This window comes from Dasypus novemcinctus, unplaced genomic scaffold (genome assembly GCF_030445035.2).
Source record: "Dasypus novemcinctus isolate mDasNov1 unplaced genomic scaffold, mDasNov1.1.hap2 scaffold_134, whole genome shotgun sequence".
Classification (NCBI taxonomy): domain Eukaryota; kingdom Metazoa; phylum Chordata; class Mammalia; order Cingulata; family Dasypodidae; genus Dasypus; species Dasypus novemcinctus.
Genome location: NW_026688153.1, coordinates 67,001 through 77,459, shown reverse-complemented (window position 1 = coordinate 77,459; position 10,459 = coordinate 67,001). Strand labels below are relative to the sequence as shown.

The following is a 10,459-nucleotide window of genomic DNA, read 5'->3' as shown; positions in this document are numbered from 1 at the left end:
GTAACTCTACCCAAAGCCCCCTTTCCCTGTTCTCAGATAGTTCTGGTAGTTTCTCTTTGATATATTCTTTTCTTTTAAGTAATAATAAACTTTATTTTCAAAGAAGTTTTAGGCTTACAGAAAAACAACACGAGAAGGACAGGCCATTCCATACAACCCCACCACCACCACCCATGAATCTTCAGGGAACATGGTGACCAGAATTCTGTGGCAGGCCTTGGCTAGTCTGAGAGCACCCTTACCTCACACCCTGGCAACGTCTCCAGCTGAATCTGACCACTGTAGGAACAAGGGAAGAAAAAAGATAGCAGGGGAATTTAAAGCACAAATGCTTCAATGTAAAAAGGAGGTCTGTTTTTGTTACTAAAAAGTAAACATACTTCAGTGCAGAATCTTGTAATTCTAAGGCTTCTGCTGATTTCATGGGATAAAGGTTTACAACACTTCTCTTGCTAATATCTTCACTTAATCTAAAAGGTATGAGGGGAAAAGATGTAAGCAAATTTATTAAGCATTTATTTGTAATAAATTCTACCACTTTGGGTCATCTTTACTTTCAAAAGTTAGTATCTCTTTAGGATTAGATGATGAAAAGTTTATGATAAAATTTCAAACTACACAGTATTTTCCTACCACATGCCAAAATATAATTTTCCATTTGGTATATCTAAATCTAACTTATTTGCTACCTAACAGAAATTTCTGAGAAAGCCATCATTTTCATAGGTATCATCTACCAAATTTTATTCTAGAATTTTATTAATTTACAGAAGCAAGTTAAGTTTTCGAGAGTACTACATTATGGAATATGCATAAGGGAATTTGGTTTTAATAGGATGAACTCTGATTTACACTAATGCTTTCACTTTAAATATAAGAATTCATAAATAATTTGTGATGCATTTTTATTTTTGAAATTTTCTAATATTTAGAATCTGAATGTTAACCAGTGAGATTTTTTACAAAGAGCTATAAAACCAGAAATCTCAGAAAGTCATATAAAAATCACAAAGCCATTTTAAAGGGTAGAAATGCATTCATGTTATACATGCCTATTGGAAGTGCTATCAAACTAATGATCAGAAATCCTTGAGAGAAAAAAACAAGATAAAAGCAAAACAGGACATCAGTGTTCCACTACATGTTTGAATGTTAAGTTTGTATAAAATCTAAATCTTTGAAATGTAATACAATAATCAGTGCTTAACAAAAATAAAATCAAAACAATAATGCCTGACAAAGTTATTCTCAATAAATACTTAATGAATAATTTTTTTTAAACCCACACAAAACACACACACACAATCTGGAATATCCAATGCATATATAAATGTTTTTGATTAATTTTCAGCCCCATGCCACTAGAAATAAACAACTTCCATCTCTTGAAGTGCCTTATCTTTTTAAGAAGCAACAGGTGGGCTGGAAAGTCTCCTTTTTCTATTTTTTTTTTTAAACCAAGCTAGGTTTCCAGAAAAGTGTGGGTGTACTGGGTGGCTTAATGGGATCAGATCTTGAGACAGGATGGTTTGTGTATTTGGGCTAGGGTTTTTCCTAACTGCTGGAGAATAGAATCCTGGCTGGTTTTTCCTAGGAGTCCAAGATTTCCTTTGAAGGTTTGAGTAATTGGATGTGGTCCTTTAAACAGAATTTCAAAAGGTGAATAACCCCAGGACCTGGGGAAGCCTCTGACTCTAAGGAGTGCTAATGGGAGCAGATTTACTCAGGGGAGGCCTTTTTTTTTTTTTAACAGAACTTGACTAGGGTGGTTTTGAGAGTTAGGGTTTTACTTTCCCTGAGCTCTGGGGCTTATATGCTGTATGGAGTTTTCACTTAATTTGTAACATTTTGCTAGCTCTTGGATGATGGCTGCTATGACAGTCAGGCCATTGTTGCTGCTTATGGATAAGGGTATTCTGTGCCGTGAAACTATTTTTCAGAGCGAAGCTTTAGTTACTTTTTTGCTTTTTTAGTGCGATGGGAAAGGCCTTGACCCAGCCTGAGAAGGTGCACATTATTACTAATGAGTACCTATACCCTCGACTTGGTTTTATTTCTGTAAAGTCCACTGCTAAGTTTTTAAAAGGGGCAGTTCCTGTGGGTTGGACGCCTGCCGGGCCTGGGGACCTTGGGAGGTTGTTCTTAGGCAGGTTTGGCATTGGCTACTAACGGTGGTGCAGGGCGAGGCCATCCGGGCACTGTGGTTATATTTTCTGAGCAGGGCTTAAAGCAGCTTTGCCCAGGTGGGTGAGCTGGTGCTATTGTTGAACAAGGGTGTGGGTGGTCCCCTTTGGGATGAAGACTCAGCCACCCGGGAGTAGCCAGTTTCCCTCGGGTGCTTTTTTGAGATGACAAACTTTAGATACCAAACTTGTTGCTGGCAAATCTGAGCCTATTTCCATCTCTGAGAAAACTGCTGCTGTCTGTGAATAGGGTTTGATCTGGGCAAGAAAGTGGCCTGTCCTGGAGGTTGGGGCACCTGGCATACACTTTTTTTTGTTACTTCTGCACAGTCATGTTCAGGAGGCTTTCTTTTGGTCAGCAGGAAAGTGGCAGGATTCAGGAAAAGGGGTGGGGGAGTTTTTGAAGCCCTGTGGGAGTTAACTGAAATTTTTTGTTGAGTTTTGGGATTCTCCCATTCAAGAACAAATAGGGATTGGTTCTGGGGAACCACCCACAGGCAGAAAAAAAAAGGATTTTTTTAAGTTCAGACAAGAAAACCAGGTGGCCCCAGGCCATAACTGTCCCATTAAGAGGTACTGGCAGCAGTGGGAGTGTTTCAGGGTGAAGTATTCCTCCCTTTTCAGGGTGGCCTTTTGCGATTGGTTGGGTCTGGATTTTTTAAGGTTGCTGTTAACAGGGAGATTTTGTCTCGATTGACAAATACTGTTTGAGACTTTGAGGAGCTGGGAGATGTTTATTTCTGTGAACCCATTTAGCTTTCAAAGTTTCCATTTGATGTCTGATGCCTCCTGGGTGATGAGAGATGCACTGACCATTCTCTGGCTTTCCAGGGCTTCTGGGTTGAAAGGAGTGTAGATCCTAAAGGCTTTGCAGATCTCTGAGTTTCTTCAGGCTGTTGATTGATGGAGGCCTTTTAGGATATGTTTGTGGGCTGCCTCGCTCCTTCTCGTACCATTCTGAGGAGGGCTTTTTGATACCACTGAAGAGCAGCCTGTCCCTGATTCGTGTTAAAGTTTCAGACTGGTTGAGCTTTTGGTGCTGCTTCTGGGGCCCATTCCTCTGGTTTCAAGACAGTTGTGGGGGCCTGTTCTCACAACCAGTTTCTGGCTTCCATGAGGATCTGGCGTCTCTGCTCCATATTGAACAGGGTTAGGAGGAGTTGGAGGCAATCACCCCAAGTGGGGCGGTGGGTTTGGAAAATGGACTCCATGAGGTGGATAAGAGCCTGAAGCTTTTCCAAATGTGAAGGGGTGTGGTGCTTCCAGTTTAAGAGATCTGCAGTTGTGAAAGGTTGATGAAACAGGAGTGGCCTCCTGGGTTGTTCAGTCCCATCTGCACTGATCTGGGTGGACCCTGTGTTTTGTGGAGGGGCTTCTGAAGCACAGGCTGCACTGACTGATGTCCCCTTGCCAAAGGGGTTTCAGGATCCCCCTCAGGGCTGACAGGCCTGGGGGCCTGAAAGTGGAGTCGTCTCTGGGAGATCTGCTTGTGGAGGCTCCATGGCAGGGAAATATTCGGAATGGCACTATACATTCCTGCACTATACAGCAGGAATAGTGGATTTCCTTCTGGAGATTTTTGTAGAATAAAAGGTTTTCAAAGTCTGGCTGTTTGTGTTACTAGGACCCTACTCTGACCCTTTCTAAGAGAGCAGGGTTTGAGCAATTTCTAACCAGGAATTGAAGTAGGGAAACTGATTGGGGTGGCCAGGGGCTTCAGTGACTGTCTGCCAAACTGCATGAACCTTGGCCACCTCTAGGGTTCCCTCTGAGGGCTAATTAACACTAAACTTAGGCCACTCAACTTTGCACAGAATCTGGATAGTTCTGGAGGACATACCATAATTTCTGGGAAAGGCCTTTTTGAAAAAAATTTTTTAATTGACTTTGTAATAATACTACACCAAAAATATATATATATGAGGTCCCATTCAACCCCACCACCCCCACCCCACCTCTCCCCCCCCAGCAACACCCACCCCTATCATTATGACACATCCACTGCACCTGGCAAGTACATCTCTGGGCACCTCTGCACCCCATGGTCAATGGTCCACACCATGGCCCATACTCTCCCCCATTCCATCCAGTGGGCCCCGCGAGGATCCACAACGTTCCGTGATTGCCCCTGAAGCACCATCCAGGGCAGCTCCATGTCCCAAAGATGCCTCCACCTCTCATCTCCTCCTGCCTTTCCCCATACCCATCAGCCACCATGTCCACTTTTCCCAATCCAATGCCACCTTTTCTATGTGGACATTGGATTGGTTTTGTCCATTGCACCTCTATGTCAAGAGGACATACCATCTAAGATAGTGAGTTTGGACTGTGATGATCCCATCCCTTAGCTGGTGTCACAGGTCAAACAAAGGAGGGGTGTCCCTCACAAGGCCACTCAGATGCCTGCTTGTCCGTGTTTCTCAAGAGAACTTAGCCTCGCCTTAGTTAAGGCATTATGTAGAGTCTGGATTATCCATTATGCCATATGACATAGCCGCTGAGTGCAGGTTGGGACCCACTTGGGTTCTGTAGCACAGGCCATGGGCCACAGACTAGATCAGTAGAGGCCTCTGCAGTCCCCAGTCATTCACTCAATCACTCAGAGCTTACACAGTCCCACCCAAGGGAGTGCCCTATCCTGAAATCTTGAATCTCAAGATTTTAGGAGGTGATCAGTCTGCACTTGTATCTGGAGATGGGTCTGACTGGGTCTCAGAGCCCTGGTGCCTTACCTTTCCAGCATCTTCTTACGTTGTTCAATCCACTCCTCCACTGAGTCAGGCTGGGTCAGAGGACATGGCCCACAGGGATCCTTTCCCCGAAGGATGCCCCATCAAGGGGACAGGTGGTGCTGCCTCGTTCATGTGGAGATCTCCACCAGCCATGCCTGCCAGTCTCAAACCAGAGGCTCAAAGGGCCAGCATACTTGGGTTTCCCAGTCAGGGAACCAAATGTTGCTGTAAAGCTGGGAGTTCTGAGTGGCAGAAAAGCCCAAGTGGTACTCAGATTAGCAGAGGAACAGATTTATAACATACAGGCCCAGAGGAGAGTCAGTCTCCAAATTCTGAGCCCTATTTTTCAGTTTTCATAGGTTTATATAAGATTTTATGTGGGACTAGCATGGCTCTCACTCATTGGCTAATGCATTGCTAGGTGGAATTTTGCAAGTGGGGTTACAGAGGCAGAAGGTAGGTGCAAGGTCATGCTTTTGCAGGCTGATTTACAGAAGCGGAGGCAGGAGTGGTTTGTTAGATTACAGAAGTGGGGGGGCAGGCAGGAGTGGTTCATTTGATAATCTCCTGCAAGGTCATGTTCTCATGGGCTGATTTACAGAAGCAGGACACAGGATTGGCTTGTTAGATAATTTTCTGCAAGGTTATGCTTTTTATTTCATAACAGCCAGGATACAAAGGAAAGAATTATATGTAAACCAGAAGGTAATGAGATGCAACCCTTTCTTTCTACCAAATTCCACTTTTGGTGGTCAAGATTATCCTACTGAAGCAATCAAGTAGGAAAACCAGCTTTTACCAGTTGGCTGGGCCTGCACAGAAGAAGCCCCTGGCTGTCCTCACTTCAACTTGCTGATTAGCATAGTAAATTTCCCACCCAGGGGTGGAGTTATCTGCCCCTTTCTTGATCACCCAATGTATGTGCAAGCATGATTTTCTGAACATAGTAATCATGCAATTATATAATCAGCTTTGTGTGTTCATCCATAAGCAGAAAAACTGATGCATAATCAAAGAAAATGCTAAGTAGTAACTAGGCATTTAAGCAAGAGAGAAACTGCAGCATGGGGAGTTGGGTCTGAGTCACTTTGGACTGGCCTTGGCTCCTTACCTCTGCAGATGTAATAAATGTAGGTTTGCCTAGCTCTCATGTGAAAGTTTTCTTCATGTCATCTCTGCTTATCCACAGAGGCCCTTCTCTGAGGCCTAACAACTATATCTTTCACTATATAGGAAAAAAGAATAACTGAGAAGTATTTAAAATGACTAAATTCATTTACAGAATCCAAAATATTAGAAGTACAGACTAGATCTCCTATTCGTTCAATCCCCAAATGTAATGTGTTCACACACACCAATTCAAGTAAACCTCATACACCGAATATGTCAATCTATGTAAAAGATACTCCAGGAACTTATTATTTCAATTTAAAAATCCACAAAAAACCATTCATAAGGACTATTTCATTTATTTAAAAAACTGACTGAAAAGGAAGGAAATATAGTTTCTGAACTGATAAGGCCATAATTATTCAATTAATTATCAATGATTAGTCATAACTCATAAAGTTTAGTTTCAACAAATAAATAGGTTACTAGTTAAAACTTCTTTACTTTCTGACTTGGGGTATTTGTGGGAAGGGCCAGTTATCTATCTTCTTCATGCTTAGCAGTATTGTATACCACTATAGTTATTTACATTAAACTTCACAGATAAAACCCAAACAGATTAAAAAACAAACAAAACATTGGTATAGTCTCTTGTAATAATATTAGCCACCATTTATGGAATGCCCCCTATGTGTTAGACATATGTAATCTCAGTTTATTCTACAGACAAGAAAAATGGAATTTAGAGAAATGTAGTGATTTCTGAAGGATGCACAGGTATTACATGAAGAAACTGGGATTCAAAATCAGGCTTTGTGATTTCAAAGACTCCTGCTTTTAACCACTCATTATGCTTAAAATGTTGCTTACCAAAAAAAAACAAGAGTCAGTCACCAACTGCTTCCACCTCATCAAAACAGATTATTCAAAATTGGACCTGTTCAACATTTATTTAGCACTTAGCATACATCTCACACCCTGCAGGGTTCTGGAGATCTGGCCTCTGTCATTGGGAGGCTCACAGTCTATCTGGAAAGATAGGCAATAGAAATGCTTTGCTTTGTTTATCGAAGGAAGTAGAAAAAGATGGCAGATAAAATAACTTTAATGCATTTTAACAAATAATTTTCAAATCTATTATAATTGGTAGGCTTTATTGTCAGATGTAATGACTGAAATGAGTTTATGAAGTCTTTTGCTCTATACACAGGTTCATGTAGGAATTGTGGATGCAAATATTAAAATAAATGAAGCCAAGAGTTTCAAATGAATTGAGCAAGTGGAGGACCAAGAAGAGAATATAAATTTAGGTTACCATGTTTATTATCAAAGCTTTAATAGCTTTAATTTAGATATTTCCCTAAGCATTTATTTAATCTGAGTTCCTCAATCACATTTGTGATAATGATAAAGTAAGTCATATGTTGCTTCCCCAAGGGAGTCATTCTGGATTCCCAGCATGAATAAAGCAACTTTATTTGCACAGCAGCATGTCCCAGAAAACTTTAAAAATCACTGAGGAGAGGTAGGCCTTTTTAACTATGTAAAGTCTCCACCACCAATTAACATTTCCACCCTGAAAGGATCACAAACTAAGAAAGTCTCCTTTAACAAATTCTTTGGTCTTATTTCTCTGACTTCTTGGGGATTTGTAACTAATTTAAAGTTTTAGGATATATTCCTGAATATTCTATAGCAGCCTTCAAATTCTGACTGTGATGTTTATTCATAAAAGAAACTTTCTAATAAGCTTTAATGAGCTTTGTATTACTACAGTGATATGTGTAAGTCCACACTTTCCTAAGTTTAGGATGCTAGCTGAAAGTGGAAAGCCGGCTGTTAAATGTCATGCCCTGGATCCTTGCGTGTGATGTGGAAACCAGCGTCAGCATGTTCTGGAAAAGTACTGAGAGCTGCCACAAAATTGTAGCCTCAAAGAAAATCAATGTTTGGGTACCTTAACTTCTGGCCAGTTTGCAATAAAATGGTGTCATATTTTCTTTGTTAAAAAGGCCACAGATGCTGTATCCTGGCCTCAGGACTTACTACAACTCAATTTCAGTCAATTATGTGTAATTGGTTGCTTTCATCTGTGGAGCTGATTCCACCTGAGGAAAACACCTCCATTTCCTGGATACCAGATTTGGGGATCCAGCTTCACTTTGTAGGGGGGCCCAGTGTGCCCTCTCAGGGCTCACCCCAACCCTCCATGGTGCTCTCCAGCTCCTCACGGGACCAGGCCTGGAACCTGGAGACTCCCGCTCCCAAGGCGCCTTCCTCCTCGCCCACGGGGCCCACGAGCAGGGGGGAGAAGGTGAAGGTCACGAGGGGGCCTCCACCTGGAGCCACCAGAGGGCGCAGCAGAACCCAAAGACGCACACTGAGCTCTCCAGGCCCCGAGGGGGCGCTGCAGGGCGAGGCCGAGCAGAGACCCTCTGGAAGAGCTGAGCAGCTCTGAGGGGCTACACGACCACCTGGGCCACAAGGACCGGCCTCTGTGCAGGACCAGGAGCCCAGGACCGTGTCCTCTGCAGCCAGGAAAGTGGCTGCAGTGCTGCCAGTGGCTGGTGTGGTCCAAGACACGACCACCCCAGGGAGCAGAGGCTTTGGGGACCAGCCCAGGTGCTCCCAGTCACCTGCTGGCAGCCAGGGCTCTCCCACTGCAGAGCAGAGGCTCCTCCCTCAGCTGCCCTGTGCTCCAGGGCAGCTGCTTTCCCTGAACCCTTATCTTCCCACAGGCTCCCCCACCTATAGCCCTCCCCTCCAGGTGCCCCTGAGTCTCTGACCCACCTCTGACTTTTGGAGACATGTACCTCCTAGGAAGGGCCCCACCCCTGCTCTGTCATCCTTGCCTGCTTGTGCTGGACCCCACAGTTCCTGTCCCCCCTTCACTGTGACTTATCACCCTCATGATGTCCTACATACCTTATCTTGTTTCATCATGGAGGAAAATTTAAGCCTTTGCAGAAAAACATGGTTGTTTCTGAAGATAATTTCTAAAGAACAGATACAGAGAAGAGTTACACTCACAAGACAATCATTCATGTCATCACCAAACTACCAATTTAATGCAAACCTAAAGCTGATTCCATGAGCGTCCATCCAAAGTACCATTTTATTCTTAGACTTGTACATAGAACAGTCTCAAATAATGACAAAAGGACTCTGCTTTCCACCATTCTTTCTTCTGTTTGATCAACCATAAATCAAAGCAAAAATACAGCTCCATAAAAATGACAACACTGACTTTTTTTGGAAATCTTAGTTCTCAGGAAGTGCCAAAAAGTTTTGTGTATTTCATTGCATATATTTGTTAGTTCAATACAAATATATAATCTCCCAGACTATACTCAAATGTCCATCTTTCAAAAAGGACCTGGTTTTCTGGATTATTTAGACAATTCACTGCCTTCTTCAGGTAGGGAGTAGAAAAGAGATGACTCCCTTCTGTGCTCCAGGAAAGTCACCTTCCAGTGGTTTATAAAGGATGGCTATCACAGCCAGCAAAATAGATTCAGTCTGCAACTACAACCTTGTGCACATACCCGTACACACACACACACACACACATACACACAGGAACACACAGTTAACACTCTCATCAACACTTGACAAAGCAGAAAGCCTAAATACATTCAAAATTGAATTCTTAAGGAAAAATGACTTGAATCTAATTTTTAAAAACTTAAGCCTTCAATATTGAATCTACTCCATAAGATCATGTTTCCATTTAAAAAGTAGAAACTCAAACAGAAATGAAACAGAATAATGTGGTGTTTTAGTTTGACATGGAGCTCCCAATGCAAAGTACCAGAAAGGGGTTGGCTTTTACAACCCATTTATTAGGCCAAAATCTGACAGTTCTGTGGTTGTGAAATAGCCAAATTGAGGCACCATCAGAGATGCTTTCTCACCAAATTCAGCTCCTGGTGACCCCGGCGCCCTGCCACGTGGAGGGACAAGCAGCAGCAGATCTCTGCCTGGTCCCTGCATTTGCTCAAGGCTCACCGTTTCCCAGTGCTTGGCTGTGGGTGATCAGGCATGTGGCTCATCTCTTCAGCCTTGAGCTGCTCTATGAGCCCAGCCTCTTGGGGGCTTCAAGCTTCAGCTTCAGCTGCTAGTGATCCTTGAGGCCTCTCATACGGCAGGGTCAAAATGGTGATTTCCTTTCTCTAAGTCTCCTCCCTGTGTCTCCATTTATGTAAGGCCCAGGAAGAGGGAGGAAACCAAGCCTGGGTCATGCCTCACTGATGGAGTCCCATCAAAATGAACTGATCACTCAAGTGATTTATTCAGGGTGAGAACAAAATCAAAGGCAATCAAAAGTTCTCACCACCATAGGAATGAATTAAAAAACATAAAATTTGGGGAGGAGTCACCAAATTCAAACTCTCACACCTGGACATCACTCTCCTACTAAATAGGTTTACAAAA

General features: G+C 42.9%; 1 long non-coding RNA gene across 1 annotated transcript; it reads right to left on the bottom strand.

The window, feature by feature from the left end:
* Positions 1 to 246: 246 nt before the first annotated feature.
* LOC131277549 (uncharacterized) lies at positions 247 to 9,004 on the bottom strand. The gene is made up of 3 exons (XR_009184704.1): positions 8,951 to 9,004; positions 381 to 470; positions 247 to 279 (listed from the first exon to the last, which is right to left on the bottom strand). It is a non-coding gene; the product is annotated as an uncharacterized lncRNA (long non-coding RNA).
* Between the last annotated feature and the right edge of the window lie 1,455 nt (positions 9,005 to 10,459).